Below are 17,399 nucleotides of genomic sequence, written 5' to 3'. Positions count from 1 at the left end.
GGAGAGGAGGGATTGTGTGACTTATTAGAGTCCATCTCTATGTCTATTCTACTATTAAGCCGCAGAACCCAGATAAACACCCCATTTGCGGTGGAAGAAACACTACAAGTAGTAAAGGCGCTGCCAAGAAACAAGGCGCTGGGCGCAGATGGGCTCACAGCAGAGTTTTCCATGGAATATGAGTCCCTGCGGGCGCCCCATTTGCTGAAGATCTGGGAAGAATCTGTGCTGGTGGGTAACCTCCTGCAGTCTGAAACCGGGTAACCCCATTGAGGAGTGAAACTGTCCCTTGTCAACATAAATACTAAAGTAGATGCAGGGGGCTAGCTAACATACCCTTGATGTCAGCCTTGGTACACCATAATCAGGCAGGTTTTCTTCCCAGGGAGGTCGACATCTCTTAATTTCAGGCAGCTATTTAACATCAGGGCCCTTGTGTGCCCCAAGGGCAATGCAGTGGCACTAGATGCCCAAAAGGAGTTCGACATCGTGTCTTGGTAGTTTTTGTTTGCGCTCCTCCGGAGATGTGGCCTGGGTGAAACTTTCATATGATACATACAAATTCTGTATATGAACCCCGTGGCCACGGTTTGGACTAACACAATGCAGTCAATTCCATTGGTTCTTGGCAGGGGGACGCATCAGGCCTGCCGGCTGTCACCCATACTCTTCACATTAGCAATAGCCCATGGCGAACCTAATTCAACATCAGCACAAGGGGATGGGTATCGGAATAGCGGGACAGCCAGAGATCATATCACTATATGCAGACAATGTCTTGCTATACGTAAGAGACCTGCAGCACAACCTGGACCCCATCATGATCAATATTAGCAACATAGGTTGATACTCCGGGTTTACGGTGAACTACTGGAAATCCAAGATGTTTCCCCTAACTGACGGCACACCCCGGCCCCAGGTAGCTGTCCCACTGAAGTGGGCACCAGATGAATTAAGTTGCAATATTCAGGAGTAAAAGTTCACTATTGACTGATAACTTCGAGGCCCAGGCAGCATATGCGCGCACAAAGATGTCACATTTGACCTGTGTGCCAATGTCACTGGCTGGTAGGTTAGCACTGATCAAAATGATACTGGTACCCAAACTCTTATACACCTTTGTGAATGTGCCGGTGTTGCCAGTAAACAGCTTTTTACTGACCTCCATAATGATGTCTTGTTTCCTGTGGCACGCTGGCGCTGTATGGAAAAAGTGGACGGCAATGGCACAGTCGTATAATAGCAGAGGGTTTAATAACCTGAACATGGAGGGGTACTGGCTGGCGGCACAAGCACAGTTTGCAACTTATTATTATGGGGTAGAGGGGATCCCACCCCATGTTAAGCTAGAGAGGGCGGCGGCATGGAGCTCTGACGTGAGAGCATTGATACTTGATGGCAACTATAAAGAGGAGTGCCAGTTTGACCAGGTGCAGACGACACTAGTAGCTGGGCGAATAATCTTTGCAAAAGCTAATGTGAGGGAACCATACTACCGCTGGCTGCCACTGTGGAATTTCCCTAGTCTTTACCCCCATGTGGGATCCTGTGTTGAAGGCACACTGGCTAGCACTGGAATATTGCTGTATAGAAGACTTGTTCCCTGAAGGGAATTTTCTGACATGGAAAGAGAGACACAGGGGCACATCTATAGAAATACTACAGCTTTATAGACTAAGAGCCGGAGTGAAAAAAAGGTGGGAATGTTACCCTATATAACCCCCAGAAAACAAGTTACTTGTCTTCATTTCCAACTCTTATGGGTGCCGGAGAATGCCGGCCACCCTGTACAGAGAAATATTAGCTGGGACCACGCCAGGGCAAGACACCTCGCGTGAGAAATGGGCGGTAGAACTGAAGCTTGGGATCGCAGATGAGCGGTGGGCGGCTATGTTTGCGTTCACAAAATTGGTGTCCACGAACATGAGGATGAAACTAATCCAGTATAAGATTCTACACGTGCTACATCATGCACTACGGAGGCAAAATAATGTTTACCCTGATCACGAAGGCTGGTGCCCGCGCTGCAGTAGCGCGGACGCATGGTTTATACGCATGCTGTTGAACTGCACGGAGCTGTTACACAATTGGGAGCGTGTATACACAGCACTGTCTGCGGTGTTTGAGAGGTGACTGCAGAAATCTCCAATAAGTGCATTTTTGGGGATATGGGAAGGCATGGAAAGAAATCCAACATCAATCATGGAACAGCCCAGTCTTCCCACAAGGGCCTCAGGCTTTCTAGAGTGAGGGTGCTCTACCTGAGAAGGTAATGCCAATAAGGCGGCTTCCTTAAAACATGACTGAAGCAGGCTTTTCGGGATATAATCTAGTATATCAATGTAGCAGTGTACACATTTGTATAAGAGAGGTGCCCATATGACTGCAATACGATTTTGCTTTGATTCCTTTCTCAAACAAACCCACAACCTCACAAGCTGGAGCAATGGGAAGCCATTTGTAAAGGCAAAATGCAACTTTCTGAATATCCTGAAACTTCATAAGTATAAAAGAAAGAATTACATGATAGGTTATTTATGACGCGCTTAATACCCAGAGGTTTCTAAGCGCGGACCCGGGTTGCTCCGTGTTGTTTTGCTTCCAAGGCGAGCTTGTTGCCCATGAGCTATCCTCCGACCTACCTTCAGAGTGGTAAAGCATTTCTGGACCCACTTTTTAAATCAGCTTGGGAAAAAGGTGGAGTAGTCAGTCCTACTTATAAACCATAAATATCAAATGCAGATAATATGACAACAATTTGAGGCTCAATTGAAGAAGGCATTGTCAGTGACTGCATATAATGGTCTTACCTTTCATTGAAGGGTTTCATTGAAGGGATATGTGTTGGTTAATAATAATAATAATAGAGAAAGGTTTCACTCTGTGTATCTCGAGGACTTGTATAGGACTAAGTGAAGATAGCGTGCTGGGATTGCACACTGCATTAGTTGTCAAGCCCTTACACTTCTCATTAGATGGTAGCCCCAGAATGTAATTCTGAATAACAAAAAGGTTCTGGCCATTTTTTCCCCAAAGCCACTAGTTTCCGGCTGTTATTTGTCAACTGCAGCCTCCAATACCCTAGTGATGCCTTCATATGCCTGGTACTGCCACTCTGTGCTACGGTATGAACCCATATGTGTAGGTACTGCACCCATATGATACCTTCCGCCTTGAATGCTCCAATAATGCATTCATATTCAGGTAAATTAATATATGGGTACAGTTTGGCAGTTTCTGCTATCTTATGCAAAATGCAGCTTCAGATGCCCAAATAATGCCACAATAAGCCTAGTATAGTGGTCATGTGTAAAGTATAGCCCCTGTATCGTCATGCTAAACATATGAACCTACGAGCAGGAGTTCCTGCTCATTGAAATGTAATCTCAAACCGTGTGTTAGCACGTACCATTTTGAATAAAAGGGATTGCTTAGGCAGAGATATGCTTCATATGGAATGCCATGTTTTCAACGCGGCCACTTTACACGTTTACATTTTAAACATTTCACTGCTGTCGTTTTCGCCTAATTTTATAAATATATATATATTTGTTGTGTGTTTGGGTTAGGTGATTGGGGGTGGTGGGTGATAGGGTGAGGTCGTACGGGTGCGTTCGATGACGAGTCGGAGGGTGAACGTGCTATTTTTTTTTTAAGCGAAAACGATCGTGCTGAAAAATTAATGTTTAAAGTGCAAATCGGTAAAGTGGCAGAGGCAAAAACACGTGGAACCACTTTAAATACTTTACATCTCTTTATCGTAGTTAGATGTGTTATGTAAATTAAAGGAAATACTCCTTAATGAAATCCCAAGTGTCTCAATGAAAGCATTCAAGAATACCTTACTGTTATGATTAGAGTGAACCACGTGGTCAGAAACTGGCCATAGCAAGTGGCTGGGCGTACCAGGTGGGGTTAGAGTTATCTTGGTAGACACAGAACTGGAATTGATGGATGGATGGGAGGGGACCTTATATGGGGAAACCCCAAAAGGCCGGGAGCCTGCCACTTACGGCTGTGGTGAGCTCAGCCTGGATGCAAGCCCATAGGTATCAGGGATGGAGGAGGAAACTTTCCTTGGCAGCCAGGATCTGGGGGAACAGGTGCATTGAAGGAATCCAACACCTGAGATGGGGAGTGGATTCGAAGACCAAAGGGCTTAAGATGTTGAGTGATTTAGTGACTACGGAGGGATCAGACCCTTTCAGGAGTTGATGGAGAGTTGGGCGCTGCCAAGACATGATCTTTATGAGTACTTGCAACTTAGGCATGTCCTGGCACCACACATAAACACAGGAAATGAGATCCCACAGGCTTCTCCAATCCAGCGCAATGTACTGGATGGAGAAATTAAGGGAAAGCCGGTCACAACCCTCTATAAGGCCTTAATGCTTAGCTCAACGACATGTCAAGGGCAGATGGGTCAGGAACTTGGATGCAATAGAGGATGATGAATGGGGGGAGGCCCTACAGTACCTCAGGGAGGTGGCCATCGCAGCCCGCCCGAGGTTGATACAATTCAAGTATTTGCACAGGGTCTACTACTCCATGGACAAACTAAAGAGAAGGGGGAGGACAACGCCTACCCCAAATGTAAGACCCACATGGTGTGGCAATGCACGAAGCTGCAGAGATACTGGGAGGGGGTCCGACGAGAAGTAGAAGGGATTTGGGAGAAGCCAATACAATGGGACCCCAAGGGAACATTACTTAGAATTTGGGGAGAGGAAGAAATGGACCGACACAATGAGGGTTTCATATATATATAGCATGTATAGTGACAAAACGGGCGATAGCAGAAAAGTGGATGAGTTCGGACACCCCAAAAGTGGGAGTGTGGAGATCAGGGGTGGATGTTATAAAACGATGGGACCAAGTAGTGCATAAGCACAGGGGATTCCCACAGAAATATGAAAATAAAATAAAAAGAAGTTTAACAAAAAAAAAACTATCTGGGGATGAATGGGGCGGAGAGTCGGTGGGATGGAGGGGGAGGAGGGGATTAGAAGCAGGGTGGGAAGGACTCCGGGTTCGGGAATAGGAAAAAAGCATAGGGGTAGGAGATGATAAAGCTGAATGGGAGGGGGTGTATGGAGGAAGAGGGAATGGAAACCACGGAGCAGGAGATACCGGTATCAATGCTTTAGCGTGGAATACTTTGCTGTGACGTTTGACAAACCCGTTGCTGTGCACAACTTAATAAAACGCTGTTTTAAAAATCACGCAGGTTGGGTGGCTCACTAAGTCTCTGTTAAGTCCCTGTGGGGCAAAGGGGTACTCCTGTTATATGCCAGGCCTCATTCAGCCTCGCTGGGCTAGCCTTGCTTTTGAGATGCACATCCAGCTTATGCTTAGTAGAAGATGGTCCTGGTCCTGGGACTGGATAACATTCCAATCAATGATGAGATATGAGGTTATGGATTTTGTTTATTGAAAAGTTACTGGGTTAATGGGTCTTCAAGGTTCACTTTTTATAGACCTGCTGTGCAGAAATGGGTCTCAGTCTCAAAATCGGACCAAAAAATCAGAATTGGGGGAAAATGATGTAAAAGGAATTATAGGTGGGAGGATTTGGGGAAATTAGAAAGTGACACTTTATAATTATCAAAGCAGTCATTTTCAAGAATGTGTAAGCATTCAAAGTATCAATTATTTTTCTTTCATTTTCCCACCAATTATGTGTAGGAAAGTACAAAGGGTAAAACGTTCATTCATCGACTGTGTTTTTTCCGCTGGACTTTTTTGCTGAAATTATCTTTTGGAAAAAACGAATTGAAAAATATAGAGGGTGGTTGGTAAGGTTATAAAAGGGGTGGGGGGGTCGGAAATAGTGTAAAATGAATAGGGGAGGGCTGGGTTGGGGAGACTCCCCCAAAATAAATAATACATTTTTAAATTGATTTTTTCAAAATACATTTTGGCAAAAACCCCATTGAAAAACACTGTCAATGAATGGACATAAAACCCTACACAGTTGACCACCTGTTAGAAAAGCCCCCATATTGCGAGGGGAAACCTAATATTTTGCATTTTCAAATGGAATGCATGCTCATGCGCCATCCCATATGACAGGTCATTTGGCCTTGTTCGTTCTCAGCAGATGGGCTGACAAACTTTTGGCAAATGTTGGAAGGCTTGGAGTTCCATAGTATGTTAGGAAGACCAGGGACTTTCTGTGCATAGCGAGATACTGCTCCTCACTAATGAAGCCCAGAAAGACAGAAGCACGAGTCTCAGGATGCTACTGGTATTCTTCTTCAATGGAGGACATTTCCCTGGCATTTAAGTACTGGACTGTCCTTGTGGGAGTGAACAGGCACATATACAAATAGCCAATTCTTCTCTGGTGTGGCAGAGTGCTCAAACCTGACGGTAGACCCGCCTGAGTGGGCATCATCCCATAGCACAGTTTAGTGGGATTTTTTTGTTTTTCGTTTCCAATAGTGACATGCCCTCCTTTTGCCAAACATATATATATATATATATATATATATATATATATATATATATATATATATATATATATATATATATATATATATATATATATATATATATATGTGTGTGTGTGTGTGTGTGTGTGTGTGTGTGTATGCAGGAAAGGCGCTTAGCTTCCCTCCTTCGAGACCCAGAGCTATCAAGTGTTCATTTTCGTATTGCAACCCACCAATAAAATGGAAAATTAACCGGTACATCACCATCAGCACTACCAACATGGTGTATGCTTTGAAGTGTACTTGCTACCTGCTGTACATCGGTCCAATCATTGATGGTCCAATTTTCCAAAATCTGATGGCAATAAAGATGATGGATGAAAACTGCTGGGGCAATGCCCGTGTGATATGCCACCATTGCTAAGGCAATGGTGGCATATAACGTGGACACAATATCATTAACCTGCTATACATTAGCAATGTTGGTATTTATTTTGGGCGAAGCTACATGGAAGTTATTTACTCTGGTAATGCTGGTGGAGTGGGCACAGCTTCATCAAAGTCGTTTACAGTGATAATGCCTGCATATACGGGTGCTATTTCTTTATTTCTTTATTTTATTGTTCATTTGTTATGTGCCTACTATTCACAAGTGTTTCGAGGCGCAACACGGCAAGAGGGAGGAACAGGGAGGACAAACAAGAACCAGATCTAATAGGCTATGAGACTTTCAGATCGTACAACATCATAAAAGTGATGTTGAGTGGCAATACTGGCATGTATTGTGGTTGCAACATCAAGGTCATTTATAGTATGAATGATGGAATATGCTGTGGGTGTTTCAGCATCATGTAAGTGATGTACAGTGGTAATGCTGGTATATACTGTGGGCCCAGCTTCATGAAAAAAGTGAAATGTTCTTGGGCACTGTTGGTAACCCTGTAGCTATTGGATTTCCTGTGTTACATTAAAGAAAAATTGTGAATAGTATGATTGGTTTACTCAATTGTTTCAAATATTGTGATTACACTAATTTGGTGATGATATTAAGCTGAAAATATTCATCAGCTGCTACTGGCCTTTACATTTTTAACAACGCTGATGCCACTTTCATGAGCCCAGGGCTTTAAGTAGGGTAATACATCGAGGGGGGGGGCTTCTTTGGGGGTCGTGGCTTGTGGGATGGGCGTGGCCTCAAAAATACACAAAGCATAGTAAGGTACGCAAACAAGTATATACATGCATGTAAGCATGTATATATTGTGTATGCATAGCTTACTATGGTTTTGTACAATGCAAGCCATATTTTATAAACATAAAAAATGTAACATATTTCTATGTTTATAAAAGATGGTTTGAAAAGTACACAATTCAATCCATCTTTTATAAAGCTTTGAGGACGGACCCACCGTCAAAACTTTATAAAAAATGGATTGAATTGTGTACTTTTCAAGGCATCTTTTATAAAACCTCGAATTATGTCAAGGAGTCCCCAGGTTCGCCGAGGGTTAAAGACGACTCGGTGACCTGGGGAGGGGAGACAAAAATACAGTAACTTCCTCTTGTGACCACTTACCACTTACGGGGTCACCAGTGAAGGTTACAGTGACTGGCACAAGTGCCAGCCAGCTTGACTGCCACTTCTGTTAGCTTGCCTCTCCCCTTGCGATGCGGCTGTGGCCGTGGCAGGATAATGGGACCGGGAGCCGGCAGGGCCCGGCTCAGCCCCATTTTTGGACACTGGCTGGGGCAGCCCCGGCTGTCCCAAGCCCACTTAAAGCACGGCAGGAGCCTCACAACTCCATGATCTCAAAAGATGCCTCTGCCACTGACCCTGGAACATGAAATACAATATTATTGGGACATGTTTTAAAAATATTCCTTCTTCTAGATGTAAGGAAATAGATAATTAGTGGATTTTTCAATTACAAGAAAATCGTTTTAAAATATCTACTGTCCAGACTTTAAAGAAAGCTACAGAACATACCAAGGCGACTAAAATGGCATAACAAAGCAATAAAGTAAGTCACGATTTCAACAAGTACAAAGTTCCACGACCACAAGCAAAACTCATTGAAATGCCTCGGATGTGAAGTAACTTTGTCTGACAGCCACGTCCACGCCCTCCTCATGCCTCTCTTATTGAGGAAGTTCACAATTATGAAACTGAAAGAGAATCTTGCTGGGCGCGTGCATCATTTAATTTTCGGATCTTTACTCGCCGCAAAGATATAACCAAATCGATTATAGACTATATAATCGTGCGTCTACGCTGATGGTGTCTGTGCGTGTCTGTGTGTGTATGCATGCCGTTTCAAATCGAAGACTTCCCACAATTGATTCACGCGTGTTAGTCAGTAGATTGTAGTAAGCAGATTGAAAAGGTTCAAGTAAAATATAAAATGCCAGTTTACCGTACTTTCTTGCAACACATCTGCTGTTTTGGCATGAAAATGACCCGAAAATCTTCTGCTGGAAATACACCCACCACACAGATTCAACGTCATGACCAGCTTCCCAGGTGCCTATTTCCTGTTAGCAGGTGAGGCTACAGTTTGTGACCGTATATACCGCAAGGGCTCTACGCAAATGGTATTTAAAGCTCTTCAGGTCACGTGATGTGCTGCTACGAGGAAATGCACAGGTCAGAAACTGACAATCGTGAATTCCATAAGTATAGTATGTCAGACTCGCCCGTTTACCCAGTAGCAGGAGCTACTGAACATTTACACAGTGCAAAAGGGAATTTGTGACCAAAGAAAGTTTTATGTAGAATGAAAGTATAGTACTTATGTTTATACTTTGGTGGTTGCTGCCAGACAACATTTTCCTATTGAAATTGATCTCGTAAAAATAAATTCACCAAACGCCAAGTTTGATGGACTTTCGTGAACGTTTTCAGGTGTAAAAAGAATGTGTAAACGGTGGTCTTTTTTGCATTGGACCATAGACCAAAAACAAATCCATGTTTGGGACACGTAGCTTGAAAATGTCGTTACCTGGAATTGGTGAAGGCTAGACCACTACTTCACAACAATTCGCTTGAAATAGTAGGTGGCTTTATTCTATGTTAAAGTGGCAGAGTGGAGAAATAGTGCTGTGAGGTGGATGCAGTGTGATGTATTATTTTTATTAGGAGGCTGCCTCAATCGGCTGCTTTTAAAACGTGCTGCTTGCCATTCCTAACGTGTGCAGATGTAACCCTTGCATTAAAGAGCATTAACTCTTTAAAACAAATCCTTTCCCTCATTGAATTGATACATATTCAATTTAGGCTGTACCCATGTTGACAACTACACTAGAACAGTTATCAAATGGTGCCTGCTGGAGTCCATTTTAGAATATGGGTTCTTGGGCATTGTACTACGTATGAACAGGGGAACCAAAAGGGAAATACCTCTGATTAATTAAAAAGTGCAACTGATACTAACAGACACAACAATGAGTTGACTGACTCCCTCTTACAAATTGGAAGGAGGAGCAGACGCAGACAGCACCCTTCTGGATCCTATGAAGATTTTGGGGAAGCTACTCAAATGCAGCTTGCTTCGTGGTCCCCTCCATGCCTCCACTGAGTTATGGTCGCTGGGGATGCCATATAGGTGTGTCATGCAGTGTTGTCACGTGCTTTGTGAAGAAATAACTCTGATGTCCAGTCACCATCTCCTGATCTTTTAAAAGATGTGCGGACATCAGCAATCGATCAGTTATTATGGGCTTGATGTAGAAGGGTGTCTATCCTGGGAAAGCCAACCTGTAACAAATTGTGTAGTATTGTAGACATGTTCAATGTTACCAGCTAGAGGATAAATTAAAGGGCGAAAGGTGACAAAGCACTCTTTGGAGAGCAAATGGGTAACTAGATACACAGGGACTGGTGTGGTGGCCCTGTCAACACAGGACGCTCGATTGGTTGTAAGGCGTTTATTGTGCGTACCTTGTAACATGCAGAGCACTTGACATACAGTTGAATCCTTGAGGAGTCAGTGCAGTTGGCTTCACTGCACTGACCATGACACTTTCTGCCTAAGAGTCTTTGCCTATTTACAAGAGCCCCCACGACGCCTCATCATATGGCTATGGAAATACGCTCTGGGGATAAAGCAATGCAGTACCAGGGTGTATGGCTGCTAAGTGGGATGTAGAGCCCCACCTCAGGAGGAGTTCTGGGGAACGACCGTTGCCCTGGCAGTCTGCTCCGCATCTGCCTGCTCTCCGGCTCTGTGCATGCTTCCAGAAAATAATCTCATGAGATCTCGTGGCTGCGAGATCCCGCGGGACAGGTCCCCACAGATCTCCTTTCATTAGAACAGCTTTATTCTACTCCATTACGAAGTCTGTGTATTTGGTTGGTCTTCTCTTTTCTCATTGGGGTCCATTCTGGCCAATCACTGCTTACGGGGTCGGAGTATTCATGCCTGATGTTTCTCCTGAGCCTTGGATGGTTGGGGTTGTTTCTTGGTGTTGCTCTCTCACTGAGGTTGCAGGTCTCATCATGACACTCTCACTCAGGTTCTCTTCCGACTCTTGATGCTGCAGACCGTCGGTTGATTCCCATGATTCCGCTGGCATCTCCTACTCCCGTAGTGGTGCAGGTTGTCAGCGTTTTCTTCTTGTACATGGCCACCCTTTCTAGGTTCCACCTTTTCCCATTGCTGGTATGCACACGATTTGTGCCTTTCTAGGTAATTTCAATGGACTGGCTATGCTTGGAGCCAGTTGTGGTTTTCTTGTGGGGCAGTCGTATTTTTACTAGATCCCCTTCATTGACTTCTGTGCAATTTACGGCTCTGCGCACGTCACTCTGTGCTTTCATGACGTCCTTGCTCTTCTGTATTCTCTAACCTATTTCACTCATGTCAATGTTGTTGTCCTGCCTAACTTTGTGTAGCCACAGGGGTACCAACGTGTATGCAGCTCGTCTGTCTCTTTTTTTTTTTTATAACAAATTTTTATTGAGATTTTGTTCTCTCATACCAAAAAAAAAACATTCAAAGCATAAACAAACAAATAACTTTGCATACATATGGAGGAGCATTTTGAACATCTGTTGCATGAATATATATACACTCATGCAACGAGGATTACATAAATACAATGTCACTGTCAACTACAGCACTTTCTGCTGAACACATTTGGGTAAAGACCGGTGGTGGTGTTGCATTTTGGGGTGATGACGGGGTCGCACCCGGGAGCCCATTAGTCCTTTTTGTGCCGGCTTTACGGCAATTGTTCCCATTTCCCCCATATTTTATCTGCCTTGCCCGGGCAGCCTCTTGCTTGGTAGACTCGGCGTTCCATTAGGATGATAGCATCTACATCTGCTGTCCATTGCTCATAGTGTGGGGTTATTTCAGAGCCCCACAATTGTGTGATATTTCTTTTGGCTATTCCTGTGGAAGTTGAGAGTAGCAGCTTTTCAAAGTGAGACATTTCCCCTTCCTCCTCAATTCCCAGGAGGAGGAGTTTGGGGTCAGTTGGAATTGGTCGGCCCATGACCCTAGAGAGTCTTTCACTACATTTTCGCCAAAAATGTTGTATTCGTGTGCATTGCCATAGGATGTGGTAGAAGGTTCCTTCTTCTAGCTTACAACGTAGGCATTTGGGGTCGGTCACTTTACCCCAATTGTACAATGCTAGCCGGGGGGAATATATTCTGTGAAGAATTTTCAGTTGGATGAGTCTGATTCTAGCCGAGATTGCAGTGTCTCTGGGATACATCAGAGTCGAGATCCATTCTTCGGGTAGTATGGGGCCCACGTCTCTTTCCCATTTCAGCTTCAGGCTCGATAGCTCATTCGTGGCAAACGAGGAGATGGCATTATACATGGTCGAAGTGACCTTGCTTTTCACGCTGTCTATGACTATATTCCTTTCTATTGGGGTACATTCCAGCATGTCCGCCAGCTGGACTCTTTGTTCGGTGAGTGCATGTTGTAGCTGTCCATAGTGGTAGTTCTCAACGGCCGGAGGCCGTATGTGGCTGAGATTTCGGCAAATGGTATGATTTGATTATTTACATATATTTGCTGTATGGTTTGAATACCGGCTGTTGCCCAGTTAGGCCATTTGGGGAGTTTGCTAAGACCTGTAAGGTGGACATTATTCAAGATAGGCTGGACTGGTGTAATTCTCTTGTCCCAACCAATGTGTTTATGTGTTTCCTTCCATACTTGGGCTGTATGCGCTATTATCGAGCGTTCGGGAGGGTGTTGCTGCTTGCCGTAAAGGCTTTCGATCTGGGACATGTGATGCTGTGCAGCTATTTCAGCCTGTATGAGGGGAAGTTTCGGGTTGCCATGAAGTATGTCATTTACCGTCGCCATTTGGGTCACCCAGTAGTAGACATGGATATTCGGGAGTCCTATTCCCCCCTCCCAGACTGAGCGCTGAAGGGTTTTGAGAACTATTCTTGGATGCTTCCCTCCCCATAATAGTTTACGAGTCGTTCTATCTATTTTAAGGAATTCCGTGGTGGGGATGTGGAGAAGGGCATTTTGGAGTATGTACAAGAACCGGGGTAGAGCCAGCATCTTGAAGAGCGCTGCTCTGCCCAACAATGTTAGTGGTAGTGCTTCCCAATGGACTACGTTTTCCGCAAACCTCTTGGCTAGTGGATGTAGGTTTTGGGACACATAGCTGTCCAGTGTGCTTGCAATTATGATGCCCAGATATCGGAACTGTGTAAGTTCGATTTGGTATGGGGAGCCAAGTGGCGGTATGCAGTCTATTCCCTTCACCGGAAAGAGCACAGATTTGGACCAATTCACCCTGAGGCCACTGAAGGCTCCGTATTTTATTAATATTTCAGTAACTATCGGGCAGGAGACCGTCGGGGCACCTAGATATACCAGGAGGTCATCTGCATATAGGGAAACCTTGTCTTCCCAATATGAGTTCCACCGGAAACCTGTCCACGTGGTTGTGTCCCGTAGAATGACTGCTAGTGGTTCGATTATTAATGCAAACAGCATTGCTGAGAGTGGCACCCTTGCCTGGTACCTTTACGCAGTTGGATGATGCGTGAGGGCCATCCGTTCACTCTAACCTCTGCCAGCGGGCTGTTGTAAACCAGCTGAACCCATTTTATGAATGGTTCCCCAAAGTTCATCTTTCTCATGATTGCCCACAGAGCCTCCCAGTACACTGAATCGAAGGCTTTTTAGAAATCTATGGCTAGTAGCGCCAATGAATGTTGTAGGGCAGGTGCTCTCTCCAGTGCCAGATGTAGCCTGCAAATATTCATTCTTGTTGATCTTTGAGGCATGAATCCGCATTGGTCCGGATGGATCAGTGCAGTAATGACCGTTTGGAGTCTTTTTGCTAGTATTTTGGCTAGTATTTTCGCTTCGCTGTTGATTAGTGATATAGGCCTATAAGAGATGCACTCGTCTGGAGGTTTGTCTTTTTTTGGGATCACTATTATAGTGGCTTTGTGGAGGTCTGGCGGGAGCTCACCCAGTGTTAGGGAATGTTCGAACAGGTTAAGTAGGTGGGTGGAAATATTTAAATGGCTTAGTTTTTTCCAGATGTCAAGTGGGAAGCCATTAGGGCGGGGGTCTTGCCTGTTTGAAGTTGGGCAATGGCTGCTGATATTTCCTCCTCTGTTATTTTGTTATCTAGCGTGTTGGCTTGCTCCATGGTGAGTGTTGGAAGATCGATGCTGTCCAGTATGGAGCTATCGGTCGTGCCACAGGGGGCCGTGTATAGCTCTTCGTAGAAGTCAGCAAATCGTTCTGCTATTTCTATGTCGGAGGAGGCTGTTTCTGCATTTCTCGTCGTGATGTTCTTTACTTTCCGTTGTCCCTCATCGCTCCTTTCCAACCATGCCAGCAGCTTACCAGCTTTTTCCCCCGTTTCATATAGGCGTGCTTTCATGGCACTGTGTGCTTTTTTGGCGGTGTCACTGGCAATATGCTCTGTTTCCTTGTTCACAACTTCTCTTTTGGCTTCTATGATCAGTTCCCGGTGTGCTTTTTTCTTGGCTGATGTCCAGGATATGATTTCGCCCTGCAGGGCTGGCTTATATGCTTCCCATAGTATGGTAGGATCATCAACCGAGCCTGCGTTTAGTTCGAAGTATTTGGAAGTGGCTGCCTTGTTAAAGACTCCAATCAAGCAGTCCCACTAAGTCAGTGCCTTGTCTGGGATTGCTCAAGGGAAGCCCTTATTTATATATTTTGATGTCCAGTTCGTGTACTCTGGATGACAACCCTTATATAACACCCCTCTCTTAGAATCCCCCTGACCCCACTGAGCCAAGAAGTAAGTTTGTTTTGCAAATTTAAAAGGTTTATTTGAGAATTAAACAATATATATATATATCACACTTTATAGTAAATTAATAATTGATATCACACTTGTGAATAGGAACAGTAATCAGCAATGGATGGGGTGATACTAGCATGCTGGTTTAATTACTTAGGCTTAGTATATAGGATAAGGTAGCTGAGAATGCTTTATATGGTACAAGGAAATGCAAGGTGGAAAAGAAGCAACACAGGAATAAACTTGATATGATTTCAGCAAAACATAATATAATCACTTTTCCCCTTTTGGCAATTCACCCCTCCTCTATGCAATGTAAGGAGGTGGAAGTAACACACACAGTCTTCAGGAATATAATCAGAGTACAATCCGAATTCAGTTCCACCCTAGCAAGCTTAGATCACAAGGATGATTTTAAACACAGGCAAAATCCTTTTAAATGCGATGGCAATGAAGTGAAAAATATACTCAAATTGCTTTTAATTCCCTATAGGAGGTTCAGGGTGAGTGAGAGATACTTTAAATCAGTCCAGGCTCACTTTAGCAATGCTCTATGAATGATTGTCAGGTTGCAAACGAATTTCAGCAAAGGAAAGCGATGAGCTGCTACTTTGACACGTGTAGAAATTGAGCCAAATCGCAAATCGCGGCAATTTTTCCAAGTGCGTCAAGCGCGATTACGGAAAAAGTATAATGAATAGAATGAAAAGCCCAGAATCTTAGCTTTAAGATGAAAGTTCCTAGGACAAACGGTTCCGGAGATACAGAGGATTTCGTGAAGGTACATTCTCAAAAGAAAAGTCTAGCTCAGAATGACAGATGACAGTTTTCAGGTTTGAGATCACAGAAGGAACACAGGATTTCTAGGATGCAGTTCTCAATAGGTTAAAATAGTTTGAATTAGATTATTTTAAACTAAGAGATTGGGTTTTGCACAGTTCTGGTGGTACTCACACTATATTCTGGACAGGAATGCGACTTTGCCACGGATCGGGTTAGGATTGGACTGCGGTTCCCTCGCCACGGACGGTCTCTGCCTGGTTCTGCTCACAGCGATCTGGGTCAGCTCTGCTAGCGGCACTGCACAGTGGTCTGGATCTCTGGTTCTGGCAAAAGTTCTTGGCACTGCACGGTGGTCTGGTCTCTGGTTCCGGGTACAGCTCTGCTTTCTGGGTGTTTCTGGCACAGGGTTTTAGGCCAGAATCAAACAGCTCAGCTCGGCTGTTTTACTTTGATGTGCCCCTTGGAAGTCTGGGGTGAACCAGTTTGCAAAAGATTTTGAGGCCTGCTGACAAATTCTGAAGTCTGAATTCAAAGTTCTGGTCTCTGTCTGGATTTGAAGTCTAAGTGCTGGATCTGGTGTCTTCTGGCAAAACGCTCTGCAAGAAATCAGCTTGAAGTGGGAATTGAATGCCCAACCCTCTCAACTTATCATTGGCCAGTTCCTCCTCTCTCCCTTGATTGGGGGAACTGGGTTGTGAGTCAGAGTGATGAGGTAGGTTTATGGTCAGAGGATCCTCCCCTTGTCAAATTGCACACAAATCTACTTCTGATCCAAATACATATTTATCTATGTACCATTTTTCTAACATTATACGTCCAGTTAGCATATTTTCTGTAGCACCAAACCATCCGATCCCTGTCTTTGTAAGATGTCGTGTCCACTTATGACAGAATTCTTCCCTTTTCATCCAGATAACGACCTCTAAACCTTTCCAGATTTTACACAAATGTGCACCAGGGATATGGGTTTCAAATGATAAAGTGTCAGATTTTTAACATGCATACATTTGGAGTAACAACCTGTTTTTCGCTACTATCCCCAAGAACATACCACAGGGTCCTAACACCTCTTAAAATGTGCACAGAAAAATCACAAGAATGAAGATGTTATTTATATAATTTTTACAAATCCGCACTATGAATTATCCATCTTTTTAAAATTATGCTCTGGCCCCAAAGGGGTGTGGTTTTCCAAAGCACATGGTGGAATTTCTTGTTTATCCACTTCCCCCAAGCTCAGCTGGCTCACAGATGCAGTGCCCCTCCCCGATTCCTTCCAAGAGGAAGCCATTTACGACATTTGCCTGGGCCAAGGACAGTGCTTTGTTTAGTTTCCTGTAGTCCCCAGGTGCTCCTCCCCTAATTCAATCAGAGAGGTGTCATCTCCTTTTGGCAGGGGCAGCAGAATGCAGCCAGGCCTGGGAAGAGTGGCGGAGCAAGTTTCACTCCTGTCGGGGGTAGTTGCCGGGCAGAATTCACTCTCTTCAAGCCAGGCTTCAGCTAAATGTCACTTTAGTTCCCAGTTTTCTACATTAAAATCAAACTGACAATTTTTACACATGCAGCTAGAACGCTGATTCTAAGTTTAAAACTATGACATTTCAACAGTTGCAAACTATGTGACACTCAACAGTAGGTCACTCATTTATTTTAAACATTTAGATTTTAGTGTCTTTCAGTCCAATTTCACTTCAGCTGCTGACATCCACAGCTCAGCCAGTTTTGTTATAAACATTGTTTTGGGCTCTTTCTCTTTCCAGATTTAGTATGCACACAAAATTACATTCTGCCAAATGTCTGCTGGTGTTCATTGAGATTTTTGAATATCTTGCGATGTTTAAAATAGGCATTTTTAGCTTGCATTTCATGGAAACAAAGGTGATTTCAAATCGCTTTTTTTTTTAGCCACCGGCA

General features: G+C 44.1%; 1 protein-coding gene across 4 annotated transcripts in view; it reads right to left on the bottom strand.

Moving 5' to 3' along the window:
* The window catches only part of XKR9 (XK related 9), a 269,074-nt gene extending 260,062 nt beyond the window's left edge, over positions 1-9,012 (bottom strand). For 2 of the 4 annotated variants that reach the window (XM_069621185.1, XM_069621187.1), the window contains exon 1: positions 8,849-9,012. The gene's annotated coding sequence lies outside the window, so the exon portion shown is untranslated. The remainder of the gene's footprint in view (positions 1-8,848) is intronic. The other 2 variants (XM_069621186.1, XM_069621188.1) reach the window with 1 other exon arrangement.
* Between the last annotated feature and the right edge of the window lie 8,387 nt (positions 9,013-17,399).

The sequence above is a fragment of the Ambystoma mexicanum genome, chromosome 5q (genome assembly GCF_040938575.1).
Source record: "Ambystoma mexicanum isolate Mex_15411 chromosome 5q, UKY_AmexF1_1, whole genome shotgun sequence".
Classification (NCBI taxonomy): Eukaryota; Metazoa; Chordata; class Amphibia; order Caudata; family Ambystomatidae; genus Ambystoma; species Ambystoma mexicanum.
This window is presented reverse-complemented; position numbering and strand designations above follow the sequence as displayed.